Consider the following 19,372-nt stretch of genomic DNA (forward strand, 5'->3'; position numbering starts at 1 on the left):
TACAAACTTAGGAAACAAATCAAAGTCAAACTAGCTATCAATTGTATTCATCACCGTGATTACAGTGTGACTCTTTAAAACACTCTTGTCACTTGGAAAGCACGTTTGCACTGGTTTATATTACACAGCTAAGAGTCAGCAGTGGTACTTCTCCTGGTACAAGGCTGAGAATGCATCTGTGGATGCTGGGAGCTCCCAGTACTCCTCAGGATCAATCTTGGACAGAAAGCACAACTGTCTCCTGTCTGCCCAGTGCCTACTGATAACTAAAATACAATTTTTTCTATGGTAGAAATGCAATGAATTAGCATCTGAAAGGTCTGGGAATAATAGGTCTGCACTTGATTTTTTTTTTAATTGGATGAAAACTTATTCGTTAATAAATAAACAATACACTTCCCCTCAATCCCAAAATGTTAAATAAACTGACCTAGTCAGCTGTACTAGTAATAAAAGTAATTTCAGTTGCAAGCTATAATGATAAGATAAAGAAATTATATACCCTAAATACTGTATAAAATCCCAGGTATTTTTTTTTGCATCTATTATTTTTTTAATAGCAAACTATATATCCCTTTATCAGAGAGACCCCAAGGTGTACTTGTTCTTTAGATAGCTGGCAGTAAATAAACCCAGAAAGGGTACAGAGTAGTCTCTTCAGATTTTGGACTGCACAAAACAGCTGAGATAACTAGACAATTATGTAGATGCAATGATTTCTTTCCAGAGCCATTAAAGGTAATAATTCTCTGTTCTATGCGTATAAATGTTTTGAAAAATGTAATTCATTAGGAATGAAACAGAATAAGTGGTTTGTGTATCAAACACAGTATATACAGCATGTTTCACAATCCATTCAGTATGTGCAGAGGTGTTTATTTGTCACTTGAAATACCACAACTTTTTCTCAATCCTAAACTCTCCAATATATTAGCCCTTTCCTCTGATGTCATTATCTCTAGCATTTAATCTCCAAAGCTATCCAGTGTATAAACTCTCACTGCTTTAAATAAAATTACCTCTATCATTGGGGTACCTGGTTCCCCTTCTAAAACTTGGTCCTAGTGGAACTGGCTATGCTGCCTGATGCTGCTTAGGATGACCTTCTTTGAAAATGCCAGCCAAAGTTTCATGGATGGCAACTATGTACTTTTTTCAGTCAAACCTAGCCAAAATGTTACAATTTTTTATCAAGATACATTTGAAAAAAAAAACTATGGACTATTACCTTTTGTCTTGTTTTCAGCTTTTCCAGGTGTACCAGGCATTTAAGAAGGAAACAAGTCTCTCAAAAATATGGATGTGGAGGTTTAATTTTTAAGAAGCTGTTAAAAAAGCAAAATAACAACTTTTTTTTTCCCCTTTTTTTCTTTTTTCTTCAGTAGGCAGGCAATGGCTTTCAAGGGGATAAAGGCGACTGGACCTTTTATAGGCAGGTGAGCTGTGAGGACAGGAGGATCCTTACACTTGCTAATGGGCATTTCTTTTTGCTTACCAGCTGGGCTTAGCTCTGAACAAGAAAATAAGTGAAAAAACCACACAGAGCCCGATTCTGCCTTGTCCTGCACACTGTATAGTGCTTTACAGTTGTTAAAAGTAACTGTGTAAGAAGAATTATTCTACGATATATAGACTGCTAAGGGTCCTGTTAGCTTCTCTACCTCCTGTAGCTCTTCTGGCCATAATTAAAGTGAGAGTCACTGGCTATCTCAGAGTACTTAAACTGTCTCACTGAATTCTAGGTTGACTGTGCTTAAGGTACCTCAACATGGCCTGTATAAAAAAGCCTGAACAGAAACATTTCTGCTTGAGGAACAGTAGCGGATTATAAATGAAACATCCTCAGCTTCAGTCGTTAAACTCTTGAAGGGAAGAGTTTCCTCAGATAAACTTGATTTTAAATCTCTCATCATTTATTAAACAGACCCAAATAATGCAGGAAGCATCCAAGAAAGTTGCTAAAATTTAGTGGAAGCACAGTTTTTCAATAGTGTATAAACATTCTTCCTTTCTGAAGCAATTTATGAACATTCTTTTTTTTTTTTTCTTTCTGGAGGAGAGCTGACTGGTAACTTCATGAGAGGTTACGGTTTCACAGCAAGCTCTGAGCCACCTGAGCAACTCAGTGTGCTGAAAGGCAAATTTCCTGCTCTCCCTTTCTACCTGCACTTCTTTCAGGTTATCTCCTGTTATCTCCCTGGAGCCTTCCAAACCTTTTCTTCCCTAAACAGCTATGGCAATTATTATGTGTATGTATCACCTTTTCTCCTTATGCCAGGGTGTACCCTGAAAATGGGGTATGCTGATGGGGCTGACTTGTGCAGGGGCTGCAGCACACTGAACTGGCGCGCCTGCAAGCTACCACACCTACCAGTTTGTTCAGGGTAAACTAACTCTAACTTTGTGAGCATTATGCCAAAAACTATGTTTCTACCAGTGCCAAGACCATGCTATTTCTATCCAGCTCAGACATCCCTAGCAGCATAACAATCTATGTACAAACACCAGCATGAGTAGTTCCTTGCTAGTGAAACTCGGATGCCAGGGTTCCTCCTCTATGAAGTCCAATTAACCAGATCCTTCCTCTTAGGAAACTTTCCCAAAATTTCCTTTGGGAATCCTGCTGAAAGTATTGGTGTTTCTCATCAGGAACCGAGAGGGCAAAAAAAGTGTCCATTTGATAATTTTCTCTCATGCAAAACCAAAAAAAAGAATCTATATTTCACAAACTTTGTTCAGCAGACACTGAATGAAACAGCATCTGTGAATGGCAAAAGAGCAACAGCATTAATTTCCATCCTCTTCTGAATGTGAACAATTTCAGTCACTGGCATTTAGGTGTAACAGAAAAATCTCTTTCCAAGGAAGGTCTTTCAGAAACTTGAGTTTCCCCTGCTTACTGTTGTAGGTACATGCTAGAAAAAAGTACCACGTAGTCAGAGAACAGTAAGGTAGTTGGACTCTTTGCTTATGTTTCATTTTTCAGATGCCAGAACCTGTATCTTTTCATCAAAATAAATATTGTTCATGTGAAAAACTAATTTGATACAGAATACAGTAATTGTAGTTTTGATCTAATATTTTTCCTTCTAAGTATTTAAAAAAGATTTTTATTCTTTAAAATTACAGTCTAGGTAAAACAATATTAAATAAGGGTGTGTGAGAACTGTTAGGAAAAATTAAGATACTATGATACCTGGTGTTGTTTTATCATATCATATTTTGAAATTTTATGAACAACTGCAATTAGTATCCATAATGGATTAGATAATTTATTCTTTTGCTTTGATCTCCCTCTAGTGTTCTAGGGTTAGCCAGGTGTTAATGACTTATTACAGCTATTCTGATACCTCACGTGTGGACATTATATTAAATATTTTGTTGCCTAAACTCAAGTTCATGTACTGTCATCAGACGTAAATAAATACTTTTTGTACAAGCATGTTCTCTGCCATGTATCTTGGAGATTTACTGCATCAGAATAATGAATATACATCCTGTATGATTTCAATGTCTACTACTTTCTTAGAAATAGCTTTACACTGATAGAGATGGTACTTTCTGAAGAAAAGAGCAGACACAAAAAAGGGAAGAGTATGCATACACAAGTTAATTACAAAAAAAAATATTGTTGTCTGTAAAGCTATACATATATCAATTGGGCTAATTGCTAGCAAAATATTACTCATATGATTAGAACTGTGGCTTCCCTATGAACAGCATTTCTAGAGTGAAATTAGGCTTCTAATTTAGAATTAGAAGCCTAATTTAGAATTACTGAAATTCTAAAGGTAAGATATGAGTGTATATGTTGATTGAGAATTCTATATAGTATGTTTTTCCTGAGTTTGAAAACTGTAAGAATGTTCTGACCAAATCATACAGTGGACAGACTGGAGGTCTTGCAAAGATTACAGCTGAAGAAAATTTAAAAGTTTGGTTTACTTCATATGAATACTTCTTTTACTTTTCCCCTTAAGATCAGCATTGAAATAACACGATTATGTGTTCATTAATGAAAAATGCCACTATCAGGAAAGATTTCCTTATTTGCATTTAAGGTTAGGTATATTCAATATGTCGTGATTTTGACGCCAACAATAGAAAATAAAATAAAGTATCTAAGCTATGTAGAAAGTAACTGGCCAGGATTACTCTCCTCTGTATGGTAAGAGTGTAGCTTCATTAAAAACATGCATATCCCTGGGTACTTCAGCAAAGGTACTGAAAGCAAGAAAAGTAAAAATGATTAAGAAAAGATGGTCTGAGTTCTCAATATACTGAAAAAAAAAGTCTTTGCAGTAGCAGAGGGGAAAAGGAATTATTTATGGTGTTTATGAATGAAATGTCAAGAACTCTTAAAATGACAGAAAGAAAAAGAACTTAAAGCTGAAAAGTCAGGAAATGTTTTCTAACTGATTAACTCCTTGTAGCAGTATAATTTTTCACATACAATTGCTGCGACTGTAAGTTGTGCTGTTATCTCAAGTACCTGGAACTAAAAAAACTGCATATAGCGTTGGAGTTTATATAAAGGCACTTGTTTTGTCATGAAGCATAAACACAGAATACTCACAAAGTCATTAGTGAAATAATCCTTTTCATATCAAGCATGTAGACAATTTGTTGAATGTGAGAGATCTATAGAGAGATAAACCCAGGACCTGTAGAAAATGAACTAATGTACTCCTGACTGGTATTTTGCTTCCTTATCCAGTAGTTACACTTCAGAGGGGTCTTTTCCCCAGCGCAGATAGCACGTTGTGCCCTGCAGGTGGGGAACTTTTTCAAGTCATTTAATACACAGCTATCAGGGAAGAGAATGAAATTCAGTGAAGATTTCCTAAGTGATCGTGAGAGTTGTTTTTTTCTTTCGCTCTCCATAAAGCTAGTGTTGCTTTGTAAAGTTGTGGTACATTAAGGAATATAATTATTGTGATACACTAAGAAATATAATTATTAGTCTATTGCAATTTTGAACAACATACTCTATCTAAAAAAAAAAAAATCCAAACAAACCTTGCTGTGCCTGATGCAAGTAATTGCTTTGGAAGTGATGCACTTATACCCTTTGCTAACATCCTTCACCCTAGTAGATCAGTCTCAAGCCACTAGAGTGACTTAGTGACAAGTTACAAATATATGTTTCTTTATTAAGATTGTAATGGGAGGATTCATGTTTCTTTGAAATATTAGTTACTGTGCCCCAGACTTTGTAGTCTGCTTTTATTACACTATTCTTTCTTATTTGTTTGAGAATAAATTAATTTTAAGTCTATATATAGCTGTAACTTTCTACAAGGAATGAAAAATTATATTGAATTTGAATACATGACAAATAGCTCTTTGGTTCACTGTAAAAATAAAGAGGCCTTCAAGTGACATTTCTGGAGGCCATCGCTCTGTTCTTACTCTTTCCAGTAAATCATTGTTTGCCAGTAATAATACCATCACAGAAATGTTATCAACAAGTATCAAGGAAATCTCTTTTACACAAAAGCATTAACCATTTCTTGAAAAAGAAGTTCTGTGTTTCTGCTCTAAGAAAGCAGTAATCCTAGATTTTCCTTTAGGACCCATTCATCTTTTCTCTGGCTGTGTTTGCTTCAGTAGTTGCAAACAAAATAATAGTCAAAGTAGATTGTACCATTAGAATAATATTTAATATTTTTAAATGACAGAAAACAAGAATATGGATTTACAGCATTTAAGCACATTATCTTGTAAACCCAGGTATGTCTTATTGAAAAAAACATGCATAAAAGATAAAGTATCTTCTTTCCTGAGAATTACTTAAAAGTGCCATTGTGCTTTTTATCTTGCTACTGAACAAGTAAATTTATATCTCTTTATGCTAAAAAGTAAAAATAGTAAAAAGACAATGATTAAAAAATGAATTGAATAGATGGTTATTTTCTCTGGGAAATGTGTGGGCTGAGCAGGGTCAAGAAAATACCTCTTTGAGATGTGTTTTTTCAGAGCCATCTTCATCCCATATGTCTGAGAGGGAGAATGAATAGAAAAACAAAAGGGGAAAGACTCAAACCTGAATTTTGCAAGCCCATAAAAATCTGCTTGCAGATACAGCCACATAAAACTTTACGGTGGTTGCATGTCTGCATTCAGTGCTAGAACGGTTTCTGTTATAGGTAGAAGACATACAATCTCATTGAAAAAGGTGTGCTGTCACCCAAAGCCACCTCTGGAGAGGAGTGGGAGGTTTATGAAGAGACCCTAAATTAGGTCATTCTAGCTTGTCTTTTCCATGCATTAACATATGGAGCCCCCATGGCAACGATGCTGTGTTAGAACAGGTATTTCTGCTTCTGCACAAGTACCACAGAATTACATGCATATATGAGCATGTGTGTGTGTGTGTGTGCACGTGGTGAAATTTGGCTTCTGCTTCTGGTCTGAAAAAAGTATTGAGGAAAATCGGAGGATTAATATTAATTCAGGCATCTACAACAACATGAGTAAATTATAGGCATTTACTGTGCCCCAATTTTCCTTGTGGTTATCTGCTTCAAGGCAGAGACTGCTGCTGTCCACTGCCTTCCTCTGCTGTGGATTAACTATCTCCAAGTATTGGCAATTAGAATGCATCAAAGCACAGTCTACTGAGAAATCTATAACTATCAAGTAGATCAATGGAATTATTCAATGTTTACACTTGAGTGAGAACGGAATTTGGTCTCCCTCAGCAGACTGAATGAAACAAAACTATACCTGACAGCAGTAGCCCTCCTTAGATAATTCCCAGTCCAGATCCAGAAGAAGACTCATTGATGACCAGTTAAAAGGTTTCTGAGGGATGTGTGGCCTCTGGCTGATGCAGTGAAAAAAAACAGATGAAGAAGGAAAAGCAGTGTACAAAAGATAAGAAACATTTCAGTAGAAATTAATTTCTTCAGGTGGTAAAGTAAAAAATCTTACTCAAGCTTCATACAAGAGGTATAAAACCTCTGCCAAAATTTTGCTTTAAAGAAGATGAAAGATTTTAGAGAACATCAGAAATATGGTACTTTGTTTCACAAATAACATTGCATTTTTCACTAATTTATCCAAGGATAAATATATCTGACATTAGATATATTTAGTAAACCTCCACTTACCTGCTAGAGAAATAATGTGTGAGTCAGTTTGCTGGTAACTCTGAGAGAAAGATTATTTATAAAGCAAATGAAACCAGCATAGTCTTTGCGTAAGGGAAAGATTGGAACATCTAAATCAAAGAGAACGACATTTGTTTCATTGGCATAACCTTGAATTAGGGTCACTTTAAAATAAATAATCTGCTGTCTCTTGAAACATTCATAAGAAAGAAAAACAAAATATGCCCAGTCAAAGGAAAAATATTTTGCTTCAAATGGATTACCCTTTCAGCCACTCCTGATCTTTATAACCTCCCCTCCTAATATTTGGCAGGAGGAGTCTGTAAATCAAGGAGACTATTCACAAAAGGACCATAATCCGTGTTATAAATAGTATTTAAATAGTCAGGTAGATAGCTGAGATGTCATATGATGTTCATTGCCCATTAAGATGACTGTCACTGTGTTTGTTTTTCAATCTAACACCTCTACTAAAGACCCAACTGGTGGCTGAACTGAAAAGTTAACGAGGTAGGGAGAGCTCCAAAAGTTCAACTGTATTAGTCTGAATAAGTTTAAGTGATAATTACAGCGAACTGTAATTCAGGTCATGAAGGTAAAAATATGTACTGAGCTTTAACAATATTCTATAAAGAGCTGGTAGGCCCTACTACTGAAACAAATAGGAGGGAACAGCATAAGTGAGTTACCTTAGGGAAAGAATTCACAGTTGGATCTATTAATTAGCAATTAAATAGCAATGCCCAAAAGCAGAATTATATTCTTAACTGTATAAACTGATAAAATTTGTTTGCTTCGAGGGAACCAAAGGAAAGTTCAACTCTACTACAGAAAGGGTGAATTCAGGCTCAAGAACCAAGGATTGAATTCATCTGTGTGCAGAAGGACTGGTAAAAACACAAACCCTCTTCAATAAGCAGTTTGACAGCTTTAGTGAGAGTCATTTGGATCTCTGGAACTTAATTATTAGAGAAAAAAAGGCTTAGCAACACATTCAAAGGGAGGGGACCTGAAAAATAAAAAAAAGTTCATAAAATGTAAAATATATTCATTATCTTTGAGCATCCTTCAGATTGCCAAGGAGGAAAGAACTGTCTCACTCTTTCTGTCCTGAGTTGCACACAGGTTTCATCTTTGCTTTTAAATTCCTTTTCTTTAGAGAAATTGGGCCTGCTGAGTGCCATTGTGATACAGAAATGGGTCGTGGAAGAATAGGACAAAGTCAAGACAACTGATGTCACAAGAGTGCAGAACATTTTTTTACTATTTGTTTTCACTTGCATTGTCCAACATTTAAAAAAACTCTTTCAAATGCACCTGGTTATGGTCCTAGCTCTTGAGTGCCAGCTTCAAGGGTACTCATGCTTTATTGTGTCAGGTGGTTTTTCTAATGTTAATGTTTGCGTTTTCTGTTTTGTGAAGGAAAGGTGTGTAAATATGAACGGACATGTCAGAGACAGGCTAAGAGTTATTTGATTTTTTTTAAATATCACTATGTAAAAACAGATGTACTGTGATGAATCACAATGAAAAAAACAGCTAGAATTGCACGTCATAAATAAAAAATGAATCCCTGTTATCGCACTGCATAAAATATAGTGTTTCTATTTAAGGATCCATTAAATCAGTAGATAATTCTAGTTTGAAAGATGAAAAATGCAAAGTAATTAGAGAATGACCTTATCACTTGACAAACTTCTTACAGTGATTTTACCAGTTCCGTGCTTAAACGACTATGGCCAATCTAATAGTTGTATTGCATAAGTTTTCATCCCACTGTGTTTCATTTCCCAAGAGCACGGCAGGAAATAAACAGTATTTTCACAACATGTGAAGAGACAAAGAGATCTAGAAATCGTAGCAGTAAAAAGCTCTATAAATAGTCCAGGCTTTCAAGGAGGAGACATGATTGGTAAAGTTGACTAGAAGAAGTGTGAGTGAAAACTGGGGCCTCAGGCCAAGAGAAACACAGATACTATTTCCACAGTATACATTTTTTCCATCTAGTAGACAGGGAATACATCGACTGTAGTTGATTATCAATATTAAATACTTAGCAAAGTCTCAGATTCTGTAGCCATGACCTTTAGCAAAAAAAGGAAGCATGGATTTAGCCTGCCATTTGATTCTTGCTTAAGAACAGATCTGTTAGGTCCTTTTTCATTTCATGCCATTCTCAGCATGCTGTGCAAACTTGGAGCTTTGCATAAAAGGCAACTGTTAGGCTACTCTATCATCAGAAAGCAAATAAAAATCTTCTAGAGACAGATGCCTTAAGGAAACATTAACAGGAGAAGAGGTTTTTCTTAAGCAGAAGACAGACTAATCGTGATTGTCTGGTAAATAAAAATATGTAAATATTTGCAAAATTATTACTAATAATCCAGTATTTGCACAAAAATACTCATCATTTTTTGGTGACTTGTAGTGTGAAAAAAAAATTAAGTTTTAGGGAATTTCTGGAGGTAGACTGGTAATAAACTCATCCCTGAGGCAGTGCCATATGGTCTAACAAAGCTCCAACAAGAAGGATTCAGCCAACTTTTTCAGATGTTAGCATGTTTTATCTTGCACACTGAAATACAGCAAGTGTGGTGATAAAATCTGGTATTAAAATGCCAGTAGAGAATTTTTTTTGACGAATCTGGGTTAGATAGAGTAGCCCAAGATGCCATGCTGGTGTACCTCTGTCTCCAGCCATCACATCGTGCTTGGTTCCCAGCACCTCACAGCTGAACACTGTTGAGCATAAATGTATGGTTACAGCACCACACCCCAGGGAATCTTGACTTATTCATTAGTAAATACTTGCAGTAACAGCAAAGCTACTGTTGTTATTTTCTTGCACTATCTGGTTATATCTAGTGTATTGGAGTGAGAGGAAACGAAGAGCTGGAACCTTCCCAGCTGGTGTGCCCTTGTTTAATGATGTGTGGAAAGGGCAAGTCATGAACCAGCAGCCTGAGGGGGAGTGGGTAGTGGTGGCATGACCCCTTCACCAAGGCAGGCTGGAGGAAGTAGTAAAATAAGGTTGGGGGAGATAAGGTTGGCTATGTGACTATGGTCTCCTCCGGATTTCTTTAAAATGGAAACCTAGTTTTCTGATCCTCTTACCTTCCTCTGAGGTTATAAGCAGTCAGTTTCTGGTGTCAGCCCAAATGGGAAGCTGCAGTTAATTTTATCAGCCCAAATGTCACAAGAGTGCACTCTCGGCTTTTCATTTCAGAGGCCTTACACGTGTATTAATGCAAATTCTTGCAATAGAATTTTTTTTGCCCTCTTCAATTTTTCTAAAGGAAATTGTCTGTTAAACTTTGTTAAAACCAACAATATAGTCAAGGAGTGTATTAGACTCAGTACATGTAAGGGTTAACTGCAGTTTCATGGTCTACTTAAATGTTAAAACTTATTTTTAAATACTTGGATTTTCTATTTTTATATTGTACTGTTACAAGAGTTTTGGGTATAATATTGCTATTCAACGTGAAAGATTAGAAAAGTTTTAAAAGGAAAATCTGGCATTGCTTTTGCTGTGTGAGATGGTTTTCATGCACGTAGTGCAGTGGTCAGATACTTCTCAAATACTGGTGTTCAAGGGGACCAAACTATTTTCTGTAGATGTTCAGTAATTTCAATCAGAAAGTCATGTCAGGAAAATTTACTAATCTTTTAAAAAGTACAATAATTTCTTCAAAAATGAGAACAAGAACAGTTAAAAGGAATATATATTTTATTAAGAGTCATTGACCGTCTAGGATAATTCTCCTTTTTTTCTTTCCTAATTACTATTTACCTTCTCCTCTTTTCCCCTTTATGGAGGTTTTGGGGGCCATTCTAACAAAACAATACCTAGAGGGTACATTTGTTAAGTATTTTCTGCATGATCATCCACTATCAAAATTAATATTTAATTATTTTCACTTTCAAAAGGCAAGAATTGTGGTGCATAACAACAGGCTTTTCAGTTTATAAATTTGTTTGTATGAAGAACTTTATTTTCATGATTGTCTCCCATTTATTTAAATTCCTTAACTTGTTTTTGCTTTTTCTCACTAATTTTGCTTTTGCAGTACTGCCAACTATATAATTGCTCTTGATGTAGTTTTCAGTGAAAGCTAGTTTAATTGACACAATTGCCTTTAAAAAATAAACATATCATTAATTTTGCTTTACACTTAGATAAATGACAACATTTGCGTGTAGATTGGGATCATTATACTTTTTAAGAAGTATCTGTAAATATGGTAAAAAACTAGAGATATTGAGTATTATATGAACTTAAAACCAATACAGCCTTCAAGATAGATACAATTTAATTTTTTAACAGGTCTAATCTTTCAAAGTTCAGGAGAAGCAAATACCTTAGAAAGGAGGTATCAAGGACTCAGCATTCTCCTCTTCCAGAACCTCCTACAAGGCAGGAAAACTTCCCTCTCCTCTTTCTATCCTTATTTATGATAAGCATTGGTAATTGCAGACTGTGGCACAGGTCAGGTAGTTTTGATCGGAAGTCTTCCTCAGGATTGCTTGTTTCTTTTATCATTCACTGCCTGATAGGGAAGCTGTGTTTTATTGCTTGATTGCAAAACATGCATCGCATTAAAGACAACAAAATGAAGTTTCATATAAAGTGATAATCTCTTGACTAGGTCTTCTAGTTTGCTATTAACAGGCAGAAATTTTATTTTTAGTTGGTGTAGTTAATTTAAAAAAACCCTCATAAACTTCAAAATAATTTGCATAGAGAAATAAAATGCAACATGAGAAGATTCTTGATTTGAAATTTAACATTGTATTTATTTCTCATTTAAAAAAATTTCTGAGGAAATCTGAAAGTCTACATAAAGTTTTATATCTTCGTGTTTCCACTTTAGATAGAAGAAACATCAATGGCTTTTACATTAATTAAAGTTAACAAATAAAAATATGGAAAAGAGTAAGTGTAATGACAGGGATAAATATTATGAAAATACACTTTCAGGACAGTAAAATAATTTGTCCACTTGTTGAAATCTGAGATTGAGGAATTGCTTCAGCTGTTATAATTTTTCTTTCTTATCTCGCTCTCAGAAAAGGCTTGAGCCTTGGAGTCCTCAGTGGAACTGTCTGAGGGCAAGAGCAGCACTAAGTCTGTTATTGGTACTGAGCAGCACTAAGTCTGTTTTTGGTACTGAGCAGCAGGGAGGAGAAGGGTAATCCTTTGAAAAAGCAGGTCAAAGAACTCCTTTTATTTTCCTTGTTTCGTTTTGTGCAGAGGTTTCATGTTGGACTGAGACAGCATCCTTATAATCCTAGGTTTGTAGCTGCACTTAACCTGACCACGTGTACTACCTTTTGTTCTATAAAATTCTGATTTATCTTTATTCTTGAAGCTATGACAATAGAGTAAGCTGAATGGGAGGAACAACTTTGGAGAGTGGAATAATGCAATTTAAAATATGACCTCCTAGTGTAGTGACTGATTAGGTGGAGGAGTATTCACTGGAATGGCAAAGACAGCTCATGTAATCTTTATTTCACTTAAACCCAAAAAGATAGACAGCTGAAAGTGCTGCTAGTGCTGAAATCTTTTAATTTACTTTTTCTGATGACTATTACGTATCACTACCTGATAAAAAAACCCCACCATTGTCTAAATGGATTTTTAAAAACAATTTATCTGGATGGTCTCTAAAGGCATTGACCACTGTTGCGTCTCTTTTTTTTAACTTGGACTTTTTTTTTGACATCTAATTTTTCTTACATTCCATTTATGCCTTTATGAATCAGGTAATTTTTTAAAATGCTATTTATATACTTTCATATTCTGTTTAGTGTGAAATTATTACTGTCTGAAATAACATAATTTTTGGCATGTAAAGAACAGAGATAATCAATATAACAACTTTGTCTATTGTTTTTCTCTGTTAAGACAATGTTATTCAGCTTTTGCTTTAGGTTTTTGGTAGAAATTGATTGAAAAAATATTTCTTCAGGCATTTTTAGCTTTTTATTCTCTGACTATTAATTAGTCTACAGCATGCTTTTACTGAATGCTTCATTTGTTTAGTGTGACAGAAAATCAACAAAGACTTGCATTTTGTTCTCAGTCTAGTTTATACCTACCTGCCTATTATTCTCACTAAATACGTTTTCCATTGACAGTGTTTGGTTATCTGCTATGTATAATTGAAAAGCCTCTTATATTGTTCATTTGTCATTCTCAGCCATGCATGGGTACGGACACTTGGAGCAAAAAATTGAATGTGTTTGCATTTGTAAATTGAATTCTTTGTTCTTGTATTAATCTTCACAAGTGGCATTTAGGCTCATTAAAAAAAAAAAAAGGAACAAAAAGGGAGAGACTCTGTTCCTGCCACACCCCCTTCCCCCCGTAGCCCCCATTTTAAAAAATCTTACTTTCATTCCAAAGCCAAAATATAGTTGGTCTTGGTAGGAAGTGGGGGCAGTAGAGCTTGTGGAAGATTGACTTTTATTGTTCAGTACTGACTGTTTAATTTTTGTAATACAGTCACATAACAAATCCAGTAATGAAGGTATGAGAAAGAATAGATTTACAGCACAAAACTTCATCAAAATAAGAAGGTAGCATAAGAAGACAAAGGACAGAAAATGAAGAAGATTGGCTTAGACACATTGGCTTGGTCTCTATTGCTCCAATGTCTGAGTGCACCATCTTCAACATGTTTGTCTGCATAGTATCATTGAGGTAAGAAAAGTGTCTCAACTCATTTTTTCTAGTTGTTTCTGCCAATGGGTAATTGAGTCATGGAGAAGCCGAAAGGGACTTTACGGTATCTTTGCAGTAAGACAAAAGTTCCTTAGATCTAATTTTAGACTAGCTATTAATATTAGCTCAGCCTTTGTGAACAGCAAAAGCTGCCCAGAACTGTGCTAGAAACTGAGTTTATATGGGCAGATGAGCCCTTAGACCCCCTCACTGTATCCTGCTGCTGTGCATTTACAAGTTGCTTGCATGTGTCTATACTGAGTTCAGCCTTGGCTCCCTGCTGCTGCCATGTCCCAGGGCAGAGCCACAGAAGTGCTTCTTTCTGGAGCTGGTTTGGCCACTTTCCTCTCTAAGACTACAACAAGGATCACCACAGGAAGAAGAGAGGGGGATGATGATGAAACAGAAATTTCCAGGAACTATCAGGCAAAAACCAAAGGTCCAGCTAGTGAAATATTTTCCTTACAGCAGTAACCATTGGTGTATCAGTTCACTGGATGTTGTTTAGTAATTACACTTACTAAAGTGTACTTTAGTACTTTTTTGGTTGGGTTTTGGGGTTTTACTTTTTTTATAGTGTGGTTGTCTGGCCTCCCTTTGCACTCATGTAAACTTTTAACCTTCAAAGAATCCTTTTGCAATGTGTTCCTCAGGTTTATGACCTGTGGGATAATTTTTTTTCTGTAGGAAGGATGTTCCACTTTTATTGTATAGAACATGACTTGTTTTCGTTTTACGAAGGAGAAGTTGGGTTTTGGTGAGGAAGGAAGACAAGGATAAGGGCATATAAAATATCGGATGATGTCCCAGTTCAGGTTAATTCCCTTCCTATGATGAACAGTGAGCTTTTTTGTATTGTTCTCATGCACTGGGGCTCTGTTTTGTTTTTCTTTTTTTCTGAGAGCTGGACTTTTTTTTCTGATTTCTGGCCAGGAATATCTTCTTCTCTAGCTTCAGCATAACCTTTCGAAGTGTTTCAAATTTTTGAGCTGCTTCAACATCCAGGAATTATGTACTATTTAAGCCTCCAAGAATAAGTAAAACCAAAGCTTAAAAAAATACAGGTGCTATAAATGGTTTCCAATCCAAATATCCATGTCTGTAGACTGATGGTACAAAAGAGAAGGTGCATATCTGCACTAGACATTAAAAAAGTGGGCAATGTTCTCTTGTCTCTTCTCCTCACCAGGAGGACTTTCAGCTTCTGTCAGTCTCACTTATGGAGTGCAGGATCTTTGCATCTCTGCACATGGTATCTTTTTTTCCATCTCTAACTCTCTCACTCCTGCAAAAAGCTACTTGCTTTTGGCTTCAACTCCTTTTTGCCAAATTACCTCCCTGCTGTTTAGTTTTATATATCTTTTGTCAAGGGATTCACCTTGCTGTCTTGTAGTCTCATGACTAGCAGGCAGTTTTCTTTGATGTAGTTTGGCGGTGTTGGTGTATTTTTTTGCCCAAGGGCTTGCTTTAATTTAAATGCAAGATTGTCAAGGCTTAATGAGTGTTGTTTATGGTCTCTTGTCAGCCCTTGGAACTGCATTCTAAATTTAATTAAAAAAAAAAAACACAAAGAAAGTAAACATTAGAAATGTGGGGATTCTTCATTTTTAATTTGACCATTAAGATAGAATGAGTTTTCAGTGCTAAGCAGTTTATAGGTGGCAAATGGAAAAATTTCCCAGATAATTACATGTGTTTAACTAGTTATAAACTACAGTAAAGATCCTATAACAGGAAATTCGAGCGCTGCAAGTGGTGAGAAGGTCTCAAGGAATGCTTCTTGAAAAAAGCCACCATTGAATAGGGTCACAACAGCCTGGACTATTCCTGCTAAGTTGCCTGTCGGGGTCCAAGGCAGCCTGCAAGGCAGAGCCAGAAAGAAAAATGGCCCTGATGGACTTACCCTGAAACGTGCTCCAGCCAAACTCCATATATGCTGATACCTCACAGTATTTACAGAAATGACGACTCCAGAGGTGGAATTTCTTTCTTGCTTTCCCCTCTTCAGCCTCCTCCCCCCAGCCTTCCTGAACTTTCCATGAATCAGGAAGGCAAGTTCTGAAGACACCTTGCTCCATAGAACAATATCTCATACCCATTCTCTGAGAGACAAGACCTAAAACCTTCCCGCACCTACAGCTGTGGCATTTCCTGATCATAAAGTTTGAGTTTTTAATTTCTGTTACATTTTGATGGGCTTATCACTGATATTTAGTAGAAGAAGAGATGAAGAGACATCAGGTTTCTCAGCAAGAGGCCATTACTGCCCCAGTCCTTTTCTTCTTTCTGTGATTTCAGCCATCAAGTTGAGTAAAAGGACCAGAAGAGAGACCAGGCTGTTTCCAGCATCCCTCTCTTTTCCACCAATGGGTAGTGCAGCTGAATCACCCTAAAGGAACATAAGCAGATGCAATGTTCTGCACCATTCATTCATTGTGGTACAATTTGTATGCAGTGTGAACACAGAATGTATTTGTGAGGTGGGTCTGCCATAACTAGGGAAGCATTGGCACAAGTTTGCCGTGATCTTGAAGTTGTTGAATCAAACACTTTAAAAAAAATTCAGTTAAAAAAGATTTTTCGCACCAGGATTATTAAGTGAAATAGCTAAAATTGAAACAATTCTAAATACATCCAAGAAGCAGAAGAGTGAAGGCCTTGCAACAATCACATTGATCTGGAAAGTTAACACAGAATCCTGCACTTTGACATTCATGTTTGGTCTTTGATGTTTTGTATCAAAGAAAGTTCCCTCCTTCATCTTTTTATTCAGAAAATGTTTTTCTTTAGCAAGTGATGTGTACTTTACCTTTTCATCTTATCCACTGTAGTTCAGGGCTGTTAAAGAACTACATTTGCTCTCAGCGGAACTCGAAATAGCTTGCTCTTTATTCAAAAAGAAGGTGCATAATTACACTAAGCCTGAACAATGAAATAGTTCAGAAAGTGAAAAAATAAACACCAACACAAATAATTTTGTATGGTTTCACACATCCAGTGTACTGATTATGAAAGTTATTTCTATTTAGAGTTATTAACGATAATTCTACCACAATAATTGCTTATGGAATACAAGGTTAATGAGAGAAACGGAAAAATATGACAATAAGGAATACTGCATAATTACTCAAAATGTTATTTAAATCTGAACTTTGAAATAATTTTAATTATCACCTTTTAGGATAATGATATGGCAAAAGGGAGAGGGAGTGCATTTTGCCATCTGTGAGAGATTCATATTCTTGCAAATGCCCATGCACAGCTATAAATACATCTGAGAGTGATTTTGGTACTGGAGTGTTGATAACAACTGGAGTTGAAGAAGTTATTTTGTTTTTCCACTAAGAGGAGTCTGTGCCAGATGAGGAAATACAAGATGGTCAGCAAGAAAGAGCTCGAAAAAAGAAGTGAAATAGGTGGTCATTATGCTAAGAAAATATGAAGAGTGTCTTAAAAGAAAGATTTCTGTAGATTATGTCCATCTCTTTTACTATCTACAAACCTGTCTACTTTGTAAAAGCAGCATTGCAAAGGGCATGATTGTGCATGCAAGATATTGAATAAATGCAAAAGTTTTCATAAGCTGTCTGTACTTTATGGATTTTGGAATAAAAAAGTGTTGCATGTAAACTCTAAGGCATCACCACTGCTAAAGTGAAAATTAGGGAGATAAATCTTGTCATAAATGCAAACTATCCACTAGGAGCCATTAGGTTCTTTCATAAAAGCAGTTTTGTGTTCAGAACAGCAACAGCAGTGCAAGGCTTGCTCAAGAAATGTGGAAACCCCTGGTTTGCAAATACGGCTGTTTGACAATTTGGCGCACAGTGCTACAAATAGGCATTACTTTCCAAACTGCCCTATGTGTCAAGCATTTACCAAAATATACAATTTCTAAAGATATGTACAAAATATTCTTTAACTTCAGACTACTTACAAAGAGTTGAATGAATAACACAATGTAACACCAGATTCTAACTCATTTATCCAGACGATGAGAGAGAGTTCAGGGGTGATCTGAATACAGCTTGTAGAAACATAAGTAGTAGTTTCAAAGTAAACGATTTTAAACATCTGAACAAAGTACAAAGGCCCAAACTTGAAGATGGATATATTCAGATTCTCATTTTCTTCTTTATAGTTAATAAGAGGGGCAACGTGTGAAGGGTAATGTAGTGATAATTTAAATCTATGGCCTGCATTGTGCAGGGGGCCAGAATGCATGGCCCTTGCAACAAAGCTTAATTACTAGCTATTGCTCCAATCGGTGATATTAGCCATAAACATCATATTCTCAGAGGTATTTAGTCACTGATTTCAATGGAAGCCTGGGTGCATCCCACTTGACATGAAGTCCATTGTCAGAGTGTTCTTTGGACGTTTTGTAATTGGCATTTCTCCAGCAGCAACTCTTTACGTGACACAGAGCACTAGCAAGGTCTTGCTCTGCAGTGGTAATGTCTAGGAACCACCTGCAGTCCTCACAGTATTTTAAAAAAGTTTTCCAAGTCAGCTGGCAATGTTTTAATATGATGTAGCAAACTAGATATTTTACAGGTACAATTCATAATGACGACATACTGGACTAAATATTCTGGCTTTTCTTAGGGGATTTCTATTTGTATAGCAGTTCTGACTAGTTTTGGTTTTTTTCCTCCTCAAGGGCAGGAAAAAGGCTAGTTCACATGAACAGTGTTTGCAATGGGGCCTTTGTGTGAAATAAACTTTTCAGTTCACTACTACCACTATAGTCAGTTTTATAAATTTCACTTTAATTATTAAGAAAAGACTAATTATTTCTCTGCTTATTCCCTAAATATCTACTTTAGGTAAAGGTTACCAAATTATATTAATAATAATTTAAAAATATTCTAGATATTTCCAATGGAATTCCAAATTCCAGTGGAATTTAAATAGCTCATTACAGACCTTTATCAATAGATTTCTGAGAGGGTCTTTTCATGTTATGTTAATGTCTTCTTTTACAAAAAGTGCAGTTCCCTAACATACAAGTTTGAAAATATGTAACCATTTTAGTCTTTTGGCATTGTAGCTTTGATGAACACTTGTACATCAATTTTGCATTAAATGTCTTATTTTGACTTTGCTGGTCTCTAAACCATCTCTCGAGCAATGTGGTAGCATTTATGAACAGTGATGAGGCTGGGTTGAAACTGATAGCAAAGTGCAATGACTTCATTCTGTCATGAATTGAGATGCCTGTATTAGCATTTGATGTGTGAAATGCATTTTTCAAGTTTCCTGGTACTTAAACATTTCGACTGCAAGTAAACTACCTCCAACCCATCTTGGGATCGATTATTAAGTTCTTTATGGGATGAAGTCACAGTCTTGTTAATGGCAAACTGCATGGATTGACTCTAAAAGATTCAGCAAGAAAAGAAGATTGCATTTCACATATTAGTTTTCATGCAAATAGAGAGAGCTGGGGAAGTTTTCTGTGCTACAGTAAATGAGAACAACTAATTTACTACATGGGGAGCGGTTGCTGATAATACTAGTTTTC

The sequence above is a fragment of the Manacus vitellinus genome, unplaced genomic scaffold (genome assembly GCF_001715985.3).
Source record: "Manacus vitellinus isolate BGI_N305 unplaced genomic scaffold, ASM171598v3 scaffold_1_pilon, whole genome shotgun sequence".
In the NCBI taxonomy this organism is placed as follows: Eukaryota; Metazoa; Chordata; class Aves; order Passeriformes; family Pipridae; genus Manacus; species Manacus vitellinus.